The 25,274-nt window shown below is 44.8% G+C and overlaps 1 long non-coding RNA gene across 1 annotated transcript; it reads right to left on the bottom strand.

Moving 5' to 3' along the window:
• Positions 1-18,855: 18,855 nt before the first annotated feature.
• Positions 18,856-20,724, bottom strand: LOC135828312 (uncharacterized). Its single transcript, XR_010555626.1, has 3 exons — positions 20,456-20,724; positions 20,198-20,363; positions 18,856-19,307 (listed from the first exon to the last, which is right to left on the bottom strand). It is a non-coding gene; the product is annotated as an uncharacterized LOC135828312 (long non-coding RNA).
• Positions 20,725-25,274: the final 4,550 nt, after the last annotated feature.

The following is a 25,274-nucleotide window of genomic DNA, read 5'->3' as shown; positions in this document are numbered from 1 at the left end:
ACCTGGGTAATAAGGGGAACAGCTTCCAAGTCCAATCCATAGTCGGGTGAAGGATCGCGGATTGAAAGATTACCGTTCGCCATTCCTTTCCCTCAAACTGAGAGTGAGCGCGTCACCATGGTCACGAGTCACGACTGGATCCGGCAGTGACTCAGTGACGTCAGTGTCATTGATTGCTGTGCAGTGTATTGCACCCCCTTGAGACATGACTACACAACGTGTGCTTGCAGACTACCCTCCTGAAGAAATTAAAGCACTAATGTCTGTGGACTGGGCGCTGTTTGCACGCATGATAACCTAAGTATTCAGTTTGCCAGGATAAAGCTGTTTAGCATGCAATTCTGCTCCAATAAAGCGTTTCACTGCCTCGTCTCCAGAAACTCGATCACCCCTGCTAACGTTATTGCCCCCGCTTGTTTTTCATGATCCATTGCTTCTTGCCTCCCGGTTAATTTCCATCTAGCTGTTTCTGGCTAGTACCAGTTCTATTGCACTTATTAATCATCCTTATTGGCGTCACGCCATCGTGGAATAAAAGAAAAAAAAACCCCGTAATTCTGCTCGAAATTCTGCCAGACAAACCCGCCAACCCCTGGTCAGGAAACCTCAATGGTTTACACGTACAATCATACCGGTATAAAGAAGCCTTGCTTGGTAGTTCAACATGTTTTTCGATTTTGACAGCATATTACAAGGCGAGGGCGCATAGTGCTCCTGACTACAGCCATGACCAGGTTGGCATCCTACCAGCCCCTAGAGTAAGAACCTGGGTTTTGCCAATACGGTTCAATGGTCGCAAGAGCGGGACTCTGCCAACCTGGTCATGGCTGTAGTCAGGAGCACTATGCGTCCTCGCCTTGTAACATGCTGTCAAAATCGAAAAACGTACAATCCTGTAGATACAAGTACGCATGATGCAGCAAAACAATTCACTGGTCATGCGAGACTCGGCGGGAGGCCTAGTTTTCCGCATCCGTAGGAACTTACCACCATCATCAAGGACCAAAGTGCACTTGCAGCTCCTAAAGCGGTGGGAGGTGAGTAGATCAGACCCACCACTGTCAAAGACCGAAAATCGCATTCGCTGCATCCATGCTTCCCTCGTGCCACGCCACGAGTTCCCAATTACAGTAAAACCTGTAACTAAAGACCACCGTGACTAGCGACCAACCTGGTACTACAGACCACTTCACCTGGTACGGACGGTCTCACATTCATTATAATGGATGCGCGGTGCAAACCTCTAACAAAGGACCACCTGCCACTAAAGACCGCTTTCTCTGGCCCCAAACCCAAAGGGTGGTCGTTAGTCACAGGTTTTACTGTAACCGTGGGTCGCAACACGGCTGGAAAATATCCTTCCGCTTCCAGCCAGGACTTGAACCAGTTTCTCAACCCTGGTTTTAAGAACATCCCACTGTGCCTGCCTGCACGCACACAAGCATTGCTCCTATTTCCCACAATACTACTGGGCCAGTCCAGCTGATCAGAGTGCAAATAATTATTTTAGATATATTTGTAAAAAAAAGAGAAGAAACATAATATGAGAACGAGTTATACAGCAACTTTCCACGACTGTAACAAGACTTTAAATACATGTAGATGTATGTACATCCAGTTACAAACAGGATATCCCATACCCGGGCCCAGCCGGATACTAGTACCAAGTACATTGGCAGTTGTTATAGAATTGAGTACTAAAGCGCCTAGAGTGGTTTGAGTCGAGTCGTAGCTAAATAGGTAGTATGAGTGTGCAGCGACTTGTTCAGTTGTCGCAGTGCATACTTTTTCGCCCCGGGAAGCGAATACTTGACTGGGTGAGCGTAGGTGCTGTTTACATTAAACCGCTTCTTTACATCATCGAATCTCTGCTGCTGGCCGCCTTCCCATGTGTAAAGAGCTGGGCCCGGATGCGTACTAAAGTCATGCTTCATATCGGGAACGATCAAACGGAGAATGTTGGGAAGAGCAATCTCGTGGTACACATTACGAAAGACAAAAGAAAGCTCAATAAACTCCCTGGCAAACCGCGTGGGAATGTAGCCGACGTCCGAAGCCACCTTTTTAATGCAATGATAACCGCATTTCAGTGCCGTGGGCATTCGCTGTATGTACATAGGTCGTATGCAGTGGTACGCCTTCCGAACTGCCTTGAGTCCATCCCATCGGTCCCAGTGCACCCACCTCGGCGTAGGCTGCTTGCGCCCAGTGGGTGGGAAGACCTGCTCGCGCCCAGGGGGTGGGAAGACCGGCTTACCTGCCGCTACTGGGGCCGTCCAGACCTTGGACGTATTCAGCTGCGTGAGGACATAGGGAAAGTTGAGAAGGACATCATCTCCAATCCACATGTACCCATCATAGCAGGGATGCTCCAGTATGGCTTGTGCAATCACAACGTGCTGTCTGGTACCGCGGCGAATGCGAGGTGCTGGCCTGACGCCATACTTGCGATGACCAGTCTCCGAGTAGAACACAACATTGCTGAAGGCACTCTCATACAATTTACGGATAAACACAGAGTTTCTATGATGCAGTGGCCAGTTGAACAACACTATAAGCAAAAGTCTTCTGCATGTCTGTTGTGATTCTCCTCCTGTGCCTCCCTGACATGGTCCTAAGTTGGTACGGTCAGGCTTGCACCCTAAACCTTTCAACTTTTGCTTCTGCTGCTGCTGCTGCTGATTTTGTCGGTAGGGTTTGGCAGTGATGCCATCCAGCCATGGCATACCGGTGAAGTTATGCAGATCCGCTTTGCAGTCGAGACGTGAGAGATTCGTCAGCGGGGTTTTTCCCATGTATCTCCATCGGTCACGCTCCCGCTCGTCCGTACCAATGTCAATATGAGCATCTGCACGAGCCGAGGCTGCGGAGAATGCCTCGTCTAGAATACTCTGCAACAAGACCAGCTGAGTCAGAGAAGGCTCGGTGTTGGCCCGCGCTGTACTGATCGTCCCGTCGGCTCGCCGTGGCATTGGTCTTAGGAAGTTCTTGTTGTTCACCAATGTCGCGCTCCATGAGACAGAGTGTACCACTACGAAGAGGAGAAATGCGGCCGTTGCGATCAGCTTCGCAATGAACCCACCGGTTCCAATACGTTGCCTGGAAAAGCTTGCTCCCACAGCCATTTGACTTGTTGCTCAGAACGCTCTCGCTTCTGCACTCACCGCAGCTAAGTAGTGTCAGCTTCCATCCACAGAAGTCCAACTAAAGTCTAGCTTCGCCAGTCCACAGAATAGGGATAGTCGTAGACTCTACCTGATCGCTTCACGATCTTGTAGGTATGACTAGGACCTGGATGAGAGCAGGCAAATGGGAGACAACATCTTCGCTCAGCAATTCAGCTCTTCGCACTCAGCTGCGATAGCGGGTGTGCACCGTGCCCGGGAGACAGAGCACCGCGGTTAAGTGAAACAGGGCACGCTAACCGCTGTCGCACTATCTCTTACGGCTGGAATGACGAAGCGATTATCTTAGCGCACTAATCTTTCTATGGCTTACACTGCTCATTGTGTACGCGCCACTTGCAATTCCAATAATTTGAAGCGCAGTGGCATTGATGATAGGCGAATCTGCAGTGTGTCGGGCTATCGAAATATTCAATCCTTATCTGCGTATAGGCATTGGCGGATAATGCTCGAAAAGCAGTGAAATAATTGGCAGAATCATCTCTTACTTAGTCTTAGCCTGTCAAACACTACAGTCATGTAGGGTTTTCAGCCGCGCGTTCCGTCTTGAGCTCTCTTGAGAGCCCACTTGGCTGCTATAGCAACTAGACGCCTGTGCCCACATACAGTCAGTATCGCCTATATCTAGTATGTATGTACATGTATAAGGTTGGCGGCTAGCCTATAGTAATAATTATACCGGCCATAGTGATCGATTTCTCAAATTCATTTTCATTTGCCATAACTAAGTATACACAGTTTAATATCGCGTATACCGGTAGTAATAATCGTCTATAGTAATAATATATCGCCTATAGTGATCAAAGTCATAATTATTTCAAAAGACCTTTATTACATTATTTTTGCATCGGTTATAGTGATTGATGTAAAATCAAGTGGTGTCAGAGGAGAACAGGATGTTAGTAGTCCCTGTTATGTACTTCTTCCTGAAGAACTAGTTACTTGTCCAGTACTATACTGCAGTGTTGTTTGGTGAGTTCTGCTTGTGCAAGTTTACCGAAATGCTGATGTTGTGTGTCAGCTATGCACTGCATACATGTACATGTACATGTACATGACTGTACATGTATGCAGTGCATAGCTGCGCTGAGTCGTTTGACACCCCACTCGCATACAATGATACATTGCATGCAGTATCGGTCATATCGCTTAGTTTAATTATAGTGATAAAGTGCTCAAAATCCAACACCAACGCGATACTGGCTGGACGTAGAATGTACGAAGGCCGAAGGGTTCTCTTGCTGAGGGCTGTAATTATTTTGTTGCTGTTTTCTTCGAGTACATGTACGGTTAGTTTTAGTGCAGTGCTGTCGTGAACATTTCTAGACCCTACATCTAGGGTTTATTTTTTCACGATGGAGGAAGAGCAACTTGAGTTAGTGGAGACGAACTCGAGCGATGAGGATGTTCCTGGCGACCTGGTGTCGACCCAGGATGATGATGTCGATGTTCCAGCAGCGTCGGATGCTCCTGAAGAAGAAGGCGAAGCATCGACAGCGGCTGTCGCAGCTGCCGCTCCCGCCATTGCCGTTTCAGCACCAGCTGACCCACACGTGGGTTCGATAAATTCTGGCTGGAAGCAGGAAATGCCGGCCATGCCAGCGCTTCTGCAAACATCAATGCAGTGAAAAAAAAATATTTTTTTAAAGGGGAAGTTAAGGCAAAAATTAAAATTTCACCAGTTGTAGTCTTCGGGGTGCTGAGTCGAATGGTCGTGGTCCGAGGAAGCTGAGACGCTCCCTTCCTACTTGAATCCCAATCGAACTCGCGCACTTCCACCGAAACTGGGTGACTGCGCCCTACGAGATGGGGATTTGTATGCAAAATGTCACTAAAAGCGCCATTTCGTTCTTATAAAAGCACGGATGACCGCGATTGGCCCATATGTTGTAGTCTTTTGGACGCTGAGTCGACTGGTTTTGGTCCGAAAAGGCTGCGATGCAGCGTTCCTCCTTTATTCCCAATCGAACATGGTTGAACAAGTGGTCACGTGCTCCTGGGTGCCCAAATCACCTGGTCACCACGCCAGCAGGTGACAACTTTCACACCAAGGTTCAACTCGAGTTCAACTCGAGTGACAGGACTGCACCCAAAAAAGGTCAAACAGGCTAGTAAGTTGTACCCTGCAGGCACGGTGACCAGGTGACTGGCGTACGCAGGAGCACGTGACCGCTTGTTCAACCATGTTCGATTGGGAATAAAGGCGGAACGCTGCATCGCAGCCTTTTCGGACCAAAACCAGTCGACTCAGCGTCCAAAAGACTACAACATATGGGCCAATCGCGGTCATCCGTGCTTTTATAAGAACGAAATGGCGCTTTTAGTGACATTTTGCATACAAATCCCCATCTCGTAGGGCGCAGTCACCCAGTTTCGGTGGAAGTGCGCGAGTTCGATTGGGATTCAAGTAGGAAGGGAGCGTCTCAGCTTCCTCGGACCACGACCATTCGACTCAGCACCCCGAAGACTACAACTGGTGAAATTTTAATTTTTGCCTTAACTTCCCCTTTAAAGAAAAGAAAAGTGAAACTGTGTGTATTGTGTGCCCAGTTCGGCAGTTGTGAGGACTGGTCAAACCCTTTCTTTAGGGGTATTAACCCTGTATAGGCTCCTTATGTGTAGCGTTATTATGTAGACAATCATAGAGTTCTGGCAGGACTTTATGGCTGAATCAAGGCCGAGTGCATAAGGCCAAGGGCGCAGGCCAAGGCGCGTAGCGCCGAGGCCTGCGCCCGCGGCCGTGCGCACGAGGCCTTGATGAAGGCGGAAAGTCCTGCCAGAACTCTATGATCGTGTTTCAGGTTTCCACTTACAAAGTTACATCCTTTGAGCCGCGTAGACGGTATAACTACTAGTATAAGCGCGATACCACATACTGACATAGGGTGGATGTTGGGTACGTGGTGGCTAGACCTGTTGCCTTTTTTCTTTGCTCAATGCTCAAGAACAAGTAGGTTGGTCTTGGACGTGGTGGCTACACTATCACTCCTTTCCTGACACGCGATGATCTTATCAATTTTCGCTTACATCAGTACATGAAGGCCTCGTGCGTAGATCTACTGTGCTACGCGCCTTGGCCAGCGCCCGGGCCTTGGGCCTGCCTGGCCGTACGCTCATCGGAGTCATGGTCATGTTTTCACTGGCATTCTTTGAAACTGTATAAGCGCGATACCACCTAGGGGTGGAGGTCGGGGACGTGGTGGCTGGATCTATCGCTTTTTAGAAGAAGTAGTTGCAGCCAAAGCTCATGCGTACGCCCTTGGCCTTGATTCATGGTCAGGTTTCACTTGCGAACTGTATATAAGCGCGACACCACCTAGGGGTGGAGGTCGGGGACATGGTGGCTGGATCTATTGCTTTTTAGAAGAAGTAGTTGCAGCCAAAGCTCATGCGTACGCCCTTGGCCTTGATTCATGGTCAGGTTTCACTTGCGAACTGTATATAAGCGCGACACCACCTAGGGGTGGAGGTCGGGGACGTGGTGGACGGATCTCTTGCCATTTTTTTCCAATTATTTACTCCTCAGGTTGAAAGACCCTGTAGCCCTCAATGGGTTAAGTCGTCCTTTGATGCTCGTACTCGTAGGATCTTTTGCAATTTTTTCCAATTATTTACTACTTACTATGTTTTTTTATGTTTATGTTTATTGTTTATTACTTTGAAGTACATCAATGAACAGAACTGAGCATGAGGTCATGTCTACAGGCATGCCCAATCTACATGATTGTAGACCTGGTTTCAACCATGTACTTACTCTACTCGAGATCTCCTCCAAACTGACCAAAGCCAAGGACGGCAAGGTCCTGAGATGAACTGAGATGGCAACAGAAAACTGACGCAGACCCCTGCACTGTAGAGCTAGGCTGACAGCGTGCGGGCCTTTATCGGCTCATCAAGGCCACCGCGGGAACGTCGCTCATTGGCTACAACCATAGAAACGGCACTGTAAAAACCTGAACATTATCATCATCACAAGTCCATAGCCCTAACGGCCTAAGCCTTAGCCTAGGCTTAGGCTAAGGCCGTCGGGGCGTCACAGAGCAACTATGAACAAGCGAGCGCCATAAAAGTCGATCGCGTGCAGCAGCGAGCAGGGACTGCACGTCAAGTGCAGTCCATCAAGCCATGACACTCTGGGCCTGCCTCGCCCACGACCTCCAGCAACACAACCCTGAAGAACAGTCAATGACAAACAACCGGAACGAACAATAATTATGACCAAAACATTGCAATTTCCTTTTTCGAACAGAAACAATAAGTGGGACTTGTTTGTGAATACTATTTTATTTCCTCTCTAACAGTCAAATTTGTCCGGTGATCAGTGAACGGAATCCTGAGAAGGCGTAGATAGCTTCTCATTTCGAAAGCCTCGACCTTTTTTCACAATTTCAGCAGATAAGGTCCAAGACTGGCAAGCATAAAAGAATATGGATAAAACAATAACATTGAGTAGACGTAATTTCGAGCCGATACTGATGGTTCCATCCCTCCAGATTGTTACTAGTCGTGCAACAGCAGCCGAGGCGCTGCGATCCGACTCCTCACTTCTTTGATTGAACGCTAATCATCAGTAATCGTGCTACCCAGATATTTAAACTCGTCAACCTGCTCGAGCTGCTTCCCGTCGATGGCTATGCTTGCGGACAGACCTTTGCTTTGTCAAACCCTATATTGTTATGTACATATATAGGGCTTCTTGGTGACAGGCTAAGAGAAACCTTATGGCGGGCAATTCCTCGAATTCTGCTCCATTTCTTTATCCACATGCCAAACATGCATGAAACTTACCAGAACAAGTACCGAATTCTGCCAATTTTTCTGCCGGCACTATCCGCATAGGCCTATCTGCGTATGATCGCCAGACCACAGACGATTCTTGCTCAATGGCTGCTGCTGCTGCAGCTGTCGATCTTGGCTTTGTGAAAGCTGTTGATTCTGCCAGTTGCAAAGAGAATTTTCCAGTGCACCCTTCATCCATAGCCACTTCTATTCAGGTTAGACATGTTGAGAATAGTACTTACTATGAGTTCATCTGCTTTGGCTCCCTATCTGAATGCTGCTGCATCTACATTACAGAATACATATACAATCATGTACATGTACATTCATTGTGTTTAACATCCAAAACGGCGTTTATATTCAGGTTTATATCGTGAGTTCAGGTTTAAAATTGGGTTTAGATAATAAGGTTCATGGTTCGACTTCGGCGATACTTGGGGGAATTGTGTGTTGCTCCCTACGTGGGAGCTCGCGCTTTTCCTGCCGACTTGAATCATCACTTGACTGACTCACGACTGCCATCCAGAGCACACGAAAAGTCCATCGAACCTTCCACTGGGCAAACCTGCAAGAAAGCACCACTCCCTGCTCAATACACAGTGTTTCGGAGTATTCACCCCTCATCAGTTGAGCTTGAGTAGGCTGAGGAAGATTGTGCCTGAAGAGCACCACATATACATGTACAATTGTACATGTATAGTGCTCTCCGGGCACACACATCACCAGGGATACACCGTATACCGAATACCGAATATACATGCATGCAGCATTGATTTCCACCAAGACCGTGCTAATATTAGTAATAGAGACTGCGCTTATAATGTTTTTTTTTGTTTTGTTGTTTTTTTAAATTTCGGCCAATCGGCTACTATCATTTTTCGTCTTGGGGGTTAGACAAGGGGAAGTAGCCATGTCGGGGCGTGAGCCCGCCTTTCGGCACCGGGAGTTGCAGCTCGCTCGACTTGACTCTACTGAGTGCAGAGGACCCACACCTTGATCTGGTGAGCTGCGTCGTGGGGATTTTGCAGTCAGATGTGCGACTGCGGGGCTCGAACCCGCGACCTCTCGGGTCGCAGGCAAGTGCAGTACCCAATGTACTACCGGGGAGCATAATGTTTCGAAAGGTGCTCACAGTGTTCTAGTATTAGAGACTGTGCTAGTAATGGAGACCTGTGCTTATAATACGGCATGTACAAGCTTACAGAGACGCTCCGTTTCCGGCACTACAAAAACCTCGTGAACACCACTAACAGCAGCGCGGGTCAGTGTCGCTCATGGAGGTGCTGATTCGCTGAGGACCATTAGTCATTATAGCAATAAAAACTGCTTTATGGCAGTTTTCTAAAAAAAGTTATTGTGTTCTAGTCCATGGACCCCGTCTAAAAAGTAAGAAATTAACGAAATGTGATAGCTGAAAATTAAAATTTCACACAAAACCTCACAATAATCACAACACTTGAAATGTTGCTTTCAACACTAAACTTGTACTGCACCAACAATTGGCAACATGCATGCATAGGAAAGAGGATCACGAGGGGAAAAGGTCTTCTACATGTAGCTTTGAATTCTGTGTGTGATTATTGTGAGGTTTTGTGTGAAATTTTAATTTTCAGCTATCACATTTCGTTAATTTCTTACTTTTTAGACGGGGTCCATGGACTAGAACACAATAACTTTTTTTAGAAAACTGCCATAAAGCAGTTTTTATTGCTATAATTTCTTTTGTTTTTTCTGTCACCAATCAATGGAATGCCCTATATCAATATGTGAATGATGGCCTTCACATCATATCAAGAGGTTTATGTACTCTTGAGCATATCAATACCGTATTATACGCATTGATGTGCAAGCCTTTTCTTGCAGAAAATGGCACTAGCATAATGCATGTTGTTCTTCTGCGGGGAAACATGTGAGTAGTGGTGGTGATACTTTTTTTATACGGAGGTCATTCTGTGCATGTTGATGTTGCAGAATTTCATGACTGTCATAAATTTGTATTGCCTTTCAGATAGTTCAGATTTCCCCACCCTCGATCAGATTTATTTGAGAAATGTAGCCATGCGCCAGGTGCGTGTCGCAGATGTTTTTGTTGATTCTGTGTTTATTTTGGTTTATAATCATGGGTTATCGTGATAAGGTCATCCTGCATCATATTGCACTGAAATCGTAATCCTGTTGATGTTGATACAACTTTTGGAAGTAGTTCAATGACTTCAAACTGTTAGTCCACGATTTTCTAAAACAACACAGCAAAGGAGGAACAATATACATGTATTAAAATGTAAACAAATACATTGCTGAGTCCGACACCTCGTTCCAACAACTACCCTGATCCTGAGGATAAAAGGGTCAAGGCTATGGTTGGAGGTACTGATACTGAGAGATAAACAAGGTATGGTTGGAGGTACTGATACTGAGAGATAAACAAGGCACTCCATGATAATAAGATATTTATATTTTGGTGAGTATGAATGATATCCAGTCGAACCTCTTTAGGACGAACACCAAGGGACCGATGGTATTCATTTTGTGAGTTTGTCTTAATTAACCTATTTTATAACCAGTGAATACAATTATTTCTCCAATAAACATACGAACAGATTTCTTCTACAGCGAAAGATTCTAAGCCACACCGACTCGTTGACTCGTCTTGTATGAACGAAAAGAGTCACTAGAGAGGTTCTGCAAAACGAAAATGCGTACAAACATTCGCTCTACATCATGAAGTGCGAAACTTCGCACGAACTTCGCAACTTTGGACGTGAAACTTGCAGGGAACGCGAAATGAACTGTCGTAGGAAATTTCGTGAGATCGGGTCATGGCGTACGTGGACTTGGCCCGCGCAAACTACGAAAATGTGCAGAACGCAAAGTTCGTGCAAAAATTCGCACACACTTTCGCAAGGACTGTCGCGAAACTAATTACTTCGTTCGAATTTTCGTTTTGCAGAACCTCTCTACTGAACCTTTCTTTAGCAACATGACAACAACAGAGAAAGTACGATACATGTACTGCACATTCTTGCAGGTACTACAGGTACTACAAACAGATTGCAGATCGTAATTCTTGCTTTGGCGGCACGGAACTTTATTTGGGGCAGTGCAATCTCGGCGGTACTCACAAATCAAACAGCCCAGACTCGAGTAAACACGTCCAATCATACAAGTACGAGATTTTCACGAGACGAGACTGCACCCATTGGCTTGTTTCGTATTAAGCAAACAAGTTACTGAACCTCTCCACAATGGAGATTTCCCCTGATATGCGAATTTATTTGGCAAACTCGGTCAATGAGTCCTTGAACCTTTCCCTCCAGATTGGGAACTGCCAACGATAGTATGCCACTGACCAGTGCCTTACTTGTAACGTACTAATGTGCAATGAATATGAGTATTTCGACAACACATCTAACATAAGCCTTACCGTCAAGAAGGTGAACTCGCCTTCTTCGCACACTGTAGGCAAGGGCAAAGAGATAAAAATGGATCTAAATCCGAATAAAATCAGCACACTCAATTCATTGCATTCCCAACTCCTCACAACCACGCATATTTAGTTCTAAAATCAGCACACGTTTCTGTAAATGAAAGGGTGAGCATAAGCAAATGAATTGAAGGAAACTGGTCAACTCAGAGATCACCTGTCATTGAGAATTCCGTAAAAGGAGGCCTCGGCAGCGGAAAAGCAAAATTTAGAAAGGAGATCCTGTCAGCTTTTCCATTATTTATTGCATTCCGCCCAAAATCAGCACGCTTCTCGTAAATGAAAGAGTCAACACAAGCAAATGAATCAAAGTAAACTGGTCAACTCACCTGTCATTGAGTAATATTCCGCGAAAGGAGGTCTCAGCAGCGCCGAAACGAAATAAGCCAGGCCAGGAGACGAAATATCCGAAACAGCTCATACAAGAAGCAGTTCCAAAGGAGGAAGTAATTAGTTCCTCGCGGATGCACATCCGAACACGGACTGCACTGCATCACAATGTCTGCCGTGCACGTGCACAGCACGCGGCTACCACCCGTTGGTGGTAGATATAATACCGAGCACCTTACGTAGAGACTTACGTAGCCTAAGTGAAATACCGAGCACCTTACGTAGAAACTTACGTAGCATAGCGATGTCGTTTTTCTTGCCATGTGAACACAATAATAGAAAAGCTGACAGGATCGCTTTTCTAAATTCAACTCAACACTACGACACAAAGGAGACTTCGAAGTGCATCAGTTCTCATTCACTCTTTGTAAACTCGAAAACTACACAAAGTATCACCATCCGAGTGAAAATTACTAATTGCAAGGAGAGATACAGAAAAAACACGAAAAGTACAAGCCGTGAAAGTGAGAGGAAAAATCTTGTACAGAATATTCAACAGTGTGAAAGAAGAAGAGCGCAGCAATCCATGTGTGATGTAGATAAGATATGGATGCAAGATGCGACCCGCAGTGATTATCATGACATTGTATCCAGTACGATTACCACAAGAACAATCTAAAACGTAGATGCTGCTACAAATCCAGTATGCCTATAATATAGCAAGATCAACGTTCTTCTGATTGCATAGTGGCCGATAGTGATACAACCAAGAGTCTTGATACAACGAAATGCACTTTACTCACTGGTGCCAATGTCCGGACGATATGTACAATGTGGTTACTGCCTGCACGGACAGTGTTCAGCAAGGATCCCAAACCGTTGAAAGTAATTAGTTCCACGCCGATCCAATGACAAGGAAGTCAGCACCAGCATCTATAATGACGTTGTATCTCACCGTGACTTGAAGTATGGCCCTTACTTTGAACCAAATGACTATGTATCATAACAGTGCAATCTTCGTCAATTCTCTCGTCCAACTACTAAAATGCAACTGGTCTCCCGAGCTCCATCGCTCTCAAACCTTGACTGGATTGAAAAGAAAGGCAGCATTTTGTTTTTGGTATAGCTGTACCTTGGTAATTGTATTCAGAACGCAGTTGCGTCGATCCCCAAAATGCGTAGATGTACCTGGGATAAGTAGGATATTGACCCGCGTACTCGGGTGTTACGTATACAATCATAGAGGTCTGGCAGGACTTTACGGCTGAATCAAGGCCGAGTGCGTACGGCCAAGGGCGCAGGCCAAGGCGCGTAGCGCCGAGGCCTGCGCCCGCGGCCGTACGCACGAGGCCTTGGTTCAGCCGTAAAGTCCTGCCAGACCTCTATGATTGTGGTTCAGGTTTGCACGCTTGCAACATGTCAGTACACACAGCTTTCAAACATTCAGTTCAGGTCAGTTTCATGTTGACAACGGTTGTGTGTAAGAACGTACAGAGTAGGTCTACGAGTGAAGATATGAAAGAAACAGCACCAGTGCAGTGAAACTGGCACCACGGAAAATGATTGACTGCGGTTGAGTTTGATGATGTTTCTTCACTGCCGACGAATTTTCAAAGAAGGAGTCTACTAGTATGTCGTAACCTGCCTGTTCTGGTGAAGCGGAGATACATGTAGACTATGACGACGAGCAAGATCAACAGCCGGCTTGAGACAGGTATTGAAATTGTTCCTGATTTTCCTAGTCTCGTAGGTCATGTCACGACAGATAGAACTATAAATATAATGTAGTACGAGTCGTACATGTGTCATACTTGGCAGTTTGTGTTACACTAAAGTGCAGAAGTTATCGCATTTGTTCCTTTCGACATGTACCGGTACATGTACTTGTAGCTTCAAGGACATTGTTCATTATTTTCGAACTCCGGGTCTGCGAACAGAACATGATTGTTATTGTAGTCGTTGTTGGACTGTTTCTGTAGACATGAACATGCTATTGTAGTTCGGGTATCAATTGTTTTGGCACTTCTCTACTCGTGATAAACTGGCTCTTTGTATTGTTGCCCATCCTTTCGTATCATGGTAACAGCATTGACAAAGAACTTCGTTGACCTGCCCATACCAGTGTATTTTATTTCTTCAAGTCACGGGTGAGGTTCGATGACTTTTCGGAAAAATCTTGAAACTTTTCCATCCTTGAAGCTGTTCTTTCTTTTGTATATTTCTGCACGAGTACAGCCCATTCCGGCTCTGCTCTCCAAGTTCTCATCTATTACGGAAGCAAATCTTTTGGCATATTCTCCACTTTTAGAAGACAGGTAGGTGGACAACCACAAAAGGTAAGTACAAGACAAAAAGGTAAGTTCCAGCTAATCGCAACTGTGCCAGGAATGGGACGGTGGCGACTGGCTGCGCATGCCCACCGCCCCTAAACGGGCGGTGAGCATGCGCAGCCAGTAGCCACCGTACGAACCTGGCACAGCTGCGATTGGCTGGAAGAGGTCACGCGAACGAGCTTTATTGTCCTCGATAAAGGCCTAGGCCTTTATCGCTCAATCAAGGATACCACGTGAAGGTCGCTCATTGGCCACGGCCATGGAAACGGTACGCTAAAAACCTGAACGTACCCTCATATCATCCCTCCTGCTACGCAGTCGGGATGATATTCGGGAGGTAACACCCTCGTACTTGGGTAATATCATTATAGCAATAAAAACTGCTTTATGGCAGTTTTCTAAAAAACGTTATTGTGTTCTAGTCCATGGACCCCGTCTAAAAAGTAAGAAATTAACGAAATGTGAAAGCTGAAAATTCAAATTTCACACAAAACCTCACAATAATCACAACACTTGAAATGCTGCTTTCAACACTAAACTCGTAGTGCAACAACAATTGGCAACATGCATGCATAGGAAAGAGGATCACGAGGTTAAAAGGTCTTCTTCATGTAGCTTTTCATTCTGTGTGTGATTATTGTGAGGTTTTGTGTGAAATTTTAATTTTCAGCTTTCACATTTCGTTAATTTCTTACTTTTTAGACGGGGTCCATGGACTAGAACACAATAACGTTTTTGAGAAAACTGCCATAAAGCAGTTTTTATTGCTATAATTTCTTTTGTTTTTTCTGTCACCAATCATATCAATGGAATGCCCTACAACTTGTATATCAATATGTAAATGATGGCCTTCACATCGTATCAATACCGTATTATACGCATTGATGTGCAAGCCTTTTCTTGCAGAAAATGGCACTAGCATAATACATGCCCACACTAAAGCTGGTTTTTCTCGTCTTGGCTACATAGGTTCTGAACGGAGGAATATGCTGCCTTCCACTGTTCGCTCTTGTACAGAATATCGCCCATTTGTTCGTTCATGCTTAACCTTTCTAGGGGCTCCCGTAAGAAGACCATAGGTCTGTGGGAAACACCCTAGTAAAATAAATAAAATAATAATAATAATAATAATAATGTTCTTCTGCGGGGAAACATGTGAGTAGTGGTGGACCGTGGTGATACTTTTTTTTTATACAGAGGTCATTCTGTGCATGTTGCTGTAGCAGAATTTCATGACTCATAAAATTGTCTTGCCTTTCAGATATTTCAGATTTCCCCACCCTCGATCAGATTTATTTGTGAAATGTAACCAGGTGCGTGTCGCAGATGTTTTTGTTGATTCTGTGTTTATAATGGTTTATAATCATGGGTTATCGTGATAAGGTCATCCTGCATCATATTGCACTGAAATCGTAATCCTGTTGATGTCGATACAACTTTTGGAAGTAGTTCAATGACTTCAAACTGTTAGTCCACGATTTTCTAAAACAACACAGCAGAGGAGGAACAATAAACATGTATTAAAATGTAAACAAATACATTGTTGAGTCCAACACCTCATTCCAACAACTACACTGATCCTGAGGATAAAAGGCGCAAGGCTATGGTTGGAGGTACTGAGAGATAAACAAGGCACTCCATAATAATAAAATCTTACACATCTTCTGGTGAGTGTGAATGATATCCAGTCGAACCTCTTTAGGACGAACACCAAGGGACCGATGGTATTTCTTCTGTGAGTTTGTCTTAACCTATTTTATAACCAGTGAATACAATTATTTCTCCAATAGACATATGAATAGATTTCTTCTACAGCGAAAGATTCTAAGCCACACCAACTCATTGACTCGTCTCGTATGAAACAAAATAAAGAGTCACTAGAGAGGTTCTGCAAAACGAAAATGCGTACAAACTTTCGTTCCACGTCATGAAGTGCGAAACTTCGCACGAACTTTCGCAACTCTGGACGCGAAACTTGCAGGGAACACGAAATGAACAGTCGTACACACTTTCGTGAGATCGGGTCATGGCGTACGTGCACTTGGCCCGCGCAAACTACGAAAATGTGCAGAACGCAACGTTCGTGCAAAAATCCGTACACACTTTCGCAAAGACTGTCGCGGAACTTCGTTCGAATTTTCGTTTTGCAGAACCTCTCTACTGAACGCTTCTTTAGCAACATGACGGCAACTGAAACAGCAACAGAGAAAGTACGATACATGTACAGCACATTCTTGCAGGTACTACAAACAGATTGCAGATCGTAATTCTTGCTTTGGCGGCACGAAACTTTATTTGGGGCGGTGCAATCTCGGTGGTACTCACAAATAATAAATCAAACAGCCCAGACTCGAGGAAACAAATCCAATCATACAAGTACGAGATCTTCACGAGACGAGACTGCACCCATTGGCTTGTTTCGTATGAAGCAAACAAGTTTACTGAACCTCTCCACAATGGAGATTTTCCCTGATATGCGAATTTATTTTGCAAACTCGGTCAATGGGTCCTTGAACCTTTCCCTCCATATTGGGAACTGCCAACGATAGTATGCCACTGACCAGTGCCTTACTTGTAATGTACCAATGTACAATGAATATGAGTATTTCGACAACACATTTAACATAAGCCTTATCGTCAAGAAGGTGAACTCGCGTTCTTCGCACACTGTAGACAAGGGCAAAGAGATAAAAATGGATCTAAATCCGAATAAAATCAGCACACGTTTCCGTAAATGAAAGGGTGAGCATAAGCAAATGAATCGAAGGAAACCGGTCAACTCAGAGATCACCTGTCATCGAGTATTCCGTAAAAGGAGGCCTCGGCAGCGGAAAAGCTAAATTTAGAAAAGAGATCCTGTCAGCTTTTCCATTATTTATTGCATTCCGCCCAAAATCAGCACACTTTTCGTAAATGAAAGAGTCAGCACAAGCAAATGAATCAAAGGGAACTGGTCAACTCACCTGTCATTGAGTAATATTCCGCGAAAGGAGGTCTCAGCAGCGCCGAAACGAAATAAGCCAGGCCAGGAGACGAAATATCCGAAACAGCTCATACAAGAAGCAGTTCCAAAGGAGAAAGTAATATAAATTCATTATTAGTTCCTCGCGCATGCACATCCAAACACGGACTGCATGCATTGCAACACAATGTCTGCCGGGCACGTGCACAGCACGCGGCTACCACCCGTTGGTAGATCTAATACCGAGCACCTTACGTAGAGACTTACGTAGCCTAAGTGAAATACCGAGCACCTTACGTAGAAACTTACGTAGCATAGCGGTGTCGTTTTTCTTGCCATGTGAACACAATGGGGCTGTTAAGTGTGACGTCACGGCCCCTTCGATACGCATAGCAACGGAGAGCACTGGGGACAAACAAAAGTCGCGTCCTCTGGATCATGTACTCTTGTCTGGATGGAACCAGTTGTGAAGGGCAACAGCATCTAAATGACTGGAGAGAGAGCAGTTTTTCTTTGCTTTTTCGTCAAGCGATTGTTGTCGCTCTTTACTCCTTGTTCTTTCCTCTACAAATCTCCTGTAGTCGTCGAGGGCCTTCATAATGGCTGTGAAATTGGCTGGCCACTGTAAAACTCCGTGTTTGAGAGTGCTTTGAAGATTCTTCGCCTCCTGATGGATCAAAGTACGAGCGCTCCCTGTGGATTCGATTATATGTAGGTGAGTTGTTCAAGAAATCAGTGTCTTCTTTCTGTCTCTGCCCTCACGCTGGCACAATATCAGCTTCTATATCCATGACAGCCCGCACCTCCCGTAGACTGCATGACTTAGCTGTATTCTCGCCATCCGTGGTGATTGAAGACCCATGGAAGAAGTTGTTCAGAATGATGTCCTGAGAATATAAAATAAAATAATTCCAGGGAATTGTTACAGGGTATTTTGGAAGGATGGAGAGAGAGAGAGAGAGAGAGAGAGAGAGAGAGAGAGAGAGAGAGAGAGAGAGAGAGAGAGCACTGTTTGAAGTGTTTGTCTCACTGTAATCACTCCAGATTATTGAATGGTGTATGATCTACTCGATATTTTCCGCAATGGTTTTTCCTGATTTGCGGGATCTCTTCTTTTGCTGTTTGCGTGTTTACAGGAAGTGACTGTCTGGTGTATCTGCACCAGATCCTGGCGAAATGAAGTCAGATGCAGAGGCAGGGTCGTCCAGTGATGCAACACTGCCGTTCTATGTGCAACGTCACCGCTAATTCCCCCGGCGAAAACACAAACACGTGAAGAGACTACAGTATTGACCGTTCTGGTAATGAATCGTGACTGCTCGGACAGTCGATAATCGAAACACAGAGCACCAGCGTGATGTTTTCATATTGGGAACCACACACCAGCTCAATTCTCAAGCCCAAAAATTGATTAATACAAAACACAGAGCGACGCAACAAGAGATCATCCGGCAACCAAACCAACCTGGGTCTGATGCACTGAATAGTCCTGAAATACGCAGGCCACACAAAGCAGTGCAAGCACAGACTGTTACAAGGTACATGCATTGCAGAACAAAGTGTAACCAAAGATACACAGGGTTATAGCTGCACACTCGTGCATGTGCTCGCTCAGCCCAAGAACACGCAGGATGATAGAAATAATCCGGGGGGAACACGCTAATGTCATGACCGGGGAGTGGGCCAGACATACTCTCAGGATTCTACAATTCCAGGTTCTTTACGGAAATATACCAGGAGTCCAGATACCCATTCCTCACCCTCACCACACAAGAAGACCAAAGCTTCACTCTAGGACCAAGCTCAAACAACAGAGAAGCAACAACAACAACAACAACCAGGGATCGATGCAAAGCATCGAGCTATATACTACAAGACCTAGTAGCGTGCATGGCGCGGAGCGAGCGAGTAGCCAGCAAAGCATGAATAGTGATAGGTTTCACAACACTATTGATCGACACATCGCCGCCATGGCAAACACTTCATAAAGACACATGTATAAGCAGACGGAATACAATACAGATAATGACATTGTAGCAACACACGGACACGACACTAGCACCGAAGTAAGCATCAAGACGTAAATAGTGCAGCTCTGAAAAAGTAAAAACTGCATTGACATGTACATTGGTGTGCCGAGTAGTATCATCCTTGATCACCCATCCAACCAAAACGTTATCAGGTCCGAGACGCCGAGATCCCACGCCGAATGTGAAGTGCATCTAGCCTTGAACCTGTTGCACAAGGCACACACATATGACAAAAAATGACATCCACTCCGATTATTTCCAGGGGTAATCATAACAGAACACAGAAATGAAACCACGGGCTCAACAAAGTAAACGCAAAGGAAATTAGTTAAAATAATCCATGAAGTGCTATTTTAATTCCAGCGCTGACTGCAGTGTGGCGTCATGGCCCGATACCCGCTGAGCATAGACACAAACTCCATTTGACAGGGGCACGACATACTATTTTGGAATAAAGTCACAGGGGCGTAGCACCCGATACGACTGGTACGACCATGGCCGCACCACTTTTCGAAAAGTGTGGTCCGTCTGGAACGTGCAAAACCATAATAAAAAATCAGGATCCATCGATATTTGCATATGCGCATCAGACCTTTTTCTACTCGTACTCGTAGATCTGTTATGCATCTGCAGTCGTACTGAGTACTGTACTCGACTCGACTGCACACTGCGCCAGAAGTTCCCAGAACGCAGGATTTTGTGTCGTTTTAACAAAATTTTCCCAGGGGGGGGGGGGGGGGGCCGGACCCCTCCAACACGGCCTTCCGCCGCACCGACCTTCGGTCGTACCACTTCCAAAACCCCTCCTACGCCCCTGAGTCATAAAGTACAGCACTCCATTGACATGACAGACACCTCGTGCAAATGCGTGGTCTGTTCATCCGGCCAACTCGGCCACGCATGAGAGTGTGTGCATGTACGCGCGCACGCAAGCGCGCACGTGCACACACACCATGTATTCGGTGCGTATGGCGTACCTGTTGCGGAGATAATGAAGATGGACTCATTATCATGATGTTACATGTACATGTACAGTGTATGTTTGAGTGTAAAGTAAATTTTATTTTATTACACATTTCTTCGACACAACTTACTCCACATCTTCGCATTTCTCATAATCCATCCATCTACACTCCGTCTCAATTGAGGAAAAATTCTCCCAGGTATACACTAGTCACCACAGCCATGTGATGACATTGGGATGGGTCCCAAGCACGATTGCACTCTCCAGTTACAATATAATTTATTTGTCCAGATTATCTGTGAAGACAAAATGCAATGCATAGCGGCAATCGATGGATGAAGAGAGAGTTTGTAAATACACATATCTTTCCACTTGTTCAGGAGCTTACCTTTTGGAGTTCACATCGTTTACACGATCTCTTATGCTGTCTTGCACCTTGGCTTTGTTGACCATGGATACGCCATCCCAGAAGACATTCTACAGGAGCTACTAATGCAGAGCGTTTTTCACGCTCGATCTCGGCGATCTACCTCGTCACGCCAATAAAATCCTCCGTGACACTGGCTACAGTCACAAGAGACGTCTCAGTAAGGTAATGAGCACGACAACGCCGTCGAGATCAAGGACAACGAGAAAACAAAACACTCACTGAAAACAGCAAAGAAGAAACGAAGAAATGTACACGATTCCTATATGTTGCCACTGACAACTGGTTCGGTGGAGACGACGCTACTTTTGTTTGTCCCCAGTGGGATCGTTGCTATGCGTATCGAAGGAACTGTGACGTCATCACTTAACAGCCCCATAATAGAAAAGCTGACAGGATCGCTTTTCTAAATTTAGAAAAGCGATCCTGTCAGCTTTTCTATTATTGTGTTCACATGGCAGAAAAAACGACATCGCTATGCTACGTAAGTTTCTACGTAAGGTGCTCGGTATTTCACTTAGGCTACGTAAGTCTCTACGTAACGTGCTCGGTATTAGATCTACCAACGCGTGGGAGCCGTGTGCTGTGCACGTGCACGGCAGACATTGTGTTCAGTGCATGCGGTCCGCGGATCCGTGTTCGGATGTGCATGCGCGAGGAACTTCCTTCTTTGGAACTGCTTCTTGCATGAGCTGTTTCGGATATTTCGTCTCCTGGCCTGGCTTATTTCGTTTCGGCGCTGCTGAGACCTCCTTTCGCGGAATATTACTCAATGACAGGTGAGTTGACCAGTTGCCTTTGATTCATTTGCTTGTGTTGACTCTTTCATTTTAAAGGAAAAGTGTGCTGATTTTGGGGCGGAATGCAATAAATAATGGAAAAGTTGACAGGATCTCTTTTTCTAAATTTTGCTTTTCTGCTGCCGAGCTGCGAGGCCTCCTTTTACGGAATACTCGATGACAGGTGATCTCTAAGTTGACCGGTTTCCTTCGATTCATTTGCTTATGTTCACCCTTTCATTTACGGAAACGTGTGCTGATTTTACTCGGATTTAGATCCATTTTTATCTCTTTGCCCTTGTCTACAGTGTGCGAAGAAGGCGAGTTCACCTTCTTGACGATAAGGCTTATGTTAGATGTGTTGTCGAAATACTCATATTCATTGTACATTGGTACGTTACAAGTAAGGCACTGGTCAGTGGCATACTATCGTTGGCAGTTCCCAATCTGGAGGGAAAGGTTCAAGTACCAATTGACCGAGTTTGCAAAATAAATTCGCATATCAGGGGAAATCTCTATTGTGGGGAGGTTCAGTAACTTGTTTGTTTCATACGAAACCATCCAATGGGTGCAGTTTCGTCTCGTGAAAATCTCGTACCTGTATGATTGGATTTGTTTACTCGAGTATGGGCTGTTTGATTTGTGAGTGCCGCCGAGATTGCACTGCCCCAAATAAAGTTTCGTGCCGCCAAAGCAAGAATTACGATCTGCAATCTGTTTGTAGTACCTGTAAGAATGTGGAGTACATGTATCGTACTTTCTCTGTTGCTGTTTCAGTTGCCGTCATGTTGCTAAAGAAAGGTTCAGTAGAGAGGTTCTACAAAACGAAAATTCGAACGAAGTTTCGGGACAGTCCTTGCGAAAGTGTGTGCGAATTTTTGCACGAACTTTGCGTTCTGCACATTTTCGTAGTTTGCGCGGGCCAAGTGCACGTACGCCATGACCCGATCTCACGAAATTTCCTACGACAGTTCATTTCGCGTTCCCTGCAAGTTTCGCGTCCAAAGGTGCGAAGTTTCGCACTTCATGATGTAGAGCGAAAGTTTGTACGCATTTTCGTCTTGCAGAATCTCTCCAGTTACTCAATTGTTTCATACGAGACGAGTCAATGAGTCGGTGTGGCTTAGAATCTTTCGCTGTACAAGAAATCTATTCGTATGTCTATTGGGGAAATAATTGTATTCACTGGTTATAAAATAGGTTAAGACAAACTCACAGAATAAATACCATCGGTCCCTTGGTGTTCGTCCTAAAGAGGTTCGACTGGATATCATTCATACTCACCAAAAGATGTGTAAGATTTTATTATTGTGGAGTGCCTTGTTTATCTCTCAGTACCTCCAACCATAGCCTTGCCCCTTTTATCCTCGGGATCAGTGTAGTTGTTGGAACGAGGTTTTGGACTCAGCAATGTATTCGTTTACATTTTAATACATGTTCATTGTTCCTCCTTTGCTGTATTGTTTTAGAAAATCGTGGACTAACAGTTTGAAGTCATTGAACTACTTCCAAAAGTTGAATCGGCATCAACAGGATTACCATTTCAGTGCAATATGATGCAGGATGACCTTATCACGATAAGCCATGATTATAAACCATTATAAACACAGAATCAACAAAAACATCTGCGACACCCACCTGGCTACATTTCTCAAATAAATCTGATCGAGGGTGGGGAAATCTGAAAGGCAAGACAATTTTATAACAGAGTCATGAAATTCGGCAACAGCAAGTTGCAACATGCACAGAATGACATCCGTATAAAAAGAGTATCACCACCACCAGACCACGACTCGCATGTTTCCCCGCCGAAGAACATCCATTATGCTAGTGCCATTTTCTGCAAGAAAAGGCTTGCACATCATGCGTATAATACGTTATCGATGTGAAGGCCATCATTTACATATTGATATAGGGCATTCCATTGATTGGTGACAGAACAAACAAAAGAAATTATAGCAATAAAAACTGCTTTACGGCAGTTTTCTAAAAAAAGTTATTGTGTTCTAGTCCATGGCATGGACCCCGTCTAAAAAGTAAGAAATTAACGAAATGTGATAGCCGAAAATTAAAATTTCACACAAAACCTCACAATAATCACACACAGAATGAAAAGCTACATGTACCGTAGAAGACCTTTTCTCCTCGTGATCCTCTTTCCTATGCATGCATGTTGCCAATTGTTGGTGCAGTACAAGTTTAGTGTTGAAAGCAGCATTTCAAGTGTTGTGATTATTGTGAGGTTTTGTGTGAAATTTTAATTTTCGGCTATCACATTTCGTTAATTTCTTACTTTTTAGACGGGGTCCATGCCATGGACTAGAACACAATAACTTTTTTTAGAAAACTGCCGTAAAGCAGTTTTTATTGCTATAATACCTATCGGTAGAGCGACTCTACTCTACTCTACCAGGTAGCTAAAAACGAACGCAGCCCAAGTCATAATACAACGACTTTTACGTTATAAAGTGGTTGAAATGTGTCAGAGTCAGACCAGTTGAATGAAACTGAACCAAAACAATTATTTGGGAAAATCGAAAGCAGCTTGAATATCGTGCACATGACTATTTGAGCGGACCTCACAGTATCCTCCACCTTGTTTCATGCTGTCAACCTAACAATATGTGTGAACTATAACAAGGTTTATCTAATACTAGTTTTGAACTAGTATTGGGTTATCTAATACCATGGCATAGTATTGTACTGTTCTAGTATTGGGTTGTATTGTACATGTACCTGCACATTGCGCTCAATTTGTCTAAGCTTGTGGCCTCACATGTACATGTGCATGTATGTGTTGATAAGCATACCGTTGGGTAGACCCCCACTGCACTGGGCCAGTATCAGTTGTCTGATGATTGCCTAGCGGCATGAAACTCAGAGTTACCAACAACCAGTTTACCTGAACGTCCTCCGCTGAGTCTGCTATGTACTGGTAGATGTAACAGTTACTTGTACACAATCGTATACAACATGCCTTGGATTCGCACGTACATGTAGTTCGTTCCATTCACAAAAGACGTACTAATAGTAATGCTCCATCAGTGATCACCAGGAAACCAGGTGTTTTACTAGATCAGTAGTAATCGCAACACTCAACACGGTGCACCGGCGGCTCGTGCAACGGCGTGAAATGGGAACCGATGGATGTTGACACAGACCGCTTTCCACAGCGGCAAAGTGAACACCAGGGAGTACTGTCGCCACAAGTAATAGTTATGCTATCGAGTCCACCAACTAAACTAGATTTTGAACAGTCACACGTGCACAATCTAGCCCAAAACTGACAAGGAATACTGAGACATTCCACGACATGAAATTTCCTTGGCTCACCATTTGAGTTCTTAAACAGGGAGTACTAAAACAGTACCAGGGAGTACTGAAACAGTACCAGGGAGTACTAAAACAGTACGAGGGAGTACTAAAACAGTACGAGGGAGTACTAAAACAGTACCAGGGAGTACTAAAACACCTTTTACTTCGTAGTACTCCCTGGTACATGGTGAAGACTCACATCATGCCCACAATCGTGACTGATTATAATCAGCCCATGTATCATATGACGATGTGTACGCATCATTACAACCATAAATTATGGCATAATTATACTAGCACTTCGAAGCGTACAATCATGTACAATCATTATTGTCATTGCCTTGGACATGTGCATGCGATGCCTCTTGAGTCTTGTAGTGTTGCACCGGATGGTGATTAAACTCGCTGATACCACTGAAAAGGATACGCAATAGTCGGTGCAGATTACAATCATACAAAGGACGAAACAGTTCTGTCGCCAGATTGATGTACACCTGGCTGTAAACTAGGGTCCAGCGGATAATTGAGCATTAGAAAGGAACAAAACGAGCATTATGTGAGGTTTGAGCGGCAGAACGAGTTTCATAGTGGATAATATCGGGAAATCCCAGGTTTTTGGCAACAATCGGCTACAATCATGATCGTGAGATGTTGTCTGATGATTGTTTTTTTTTGCCATGAAACTC

The sequence above is a fragment of the Sycon ciliatum genome, chromosome 12 (assembly GCF_964019385.1).
Source record: "Sycon ciliatum chromosome 12, ocSycCili1.1, whole genome shotgun sequence".
NCBI classification, from domain to species: domain Eukaryota; kingdom Metazoa; phylum Porifera; class Calcarea; order Leucosolenida; family Sycettidae; genus Sycon; species Sycon ciliatum.
This window is presented reverse-complemented; position numbering and strand designations above follow the sequence as displayed.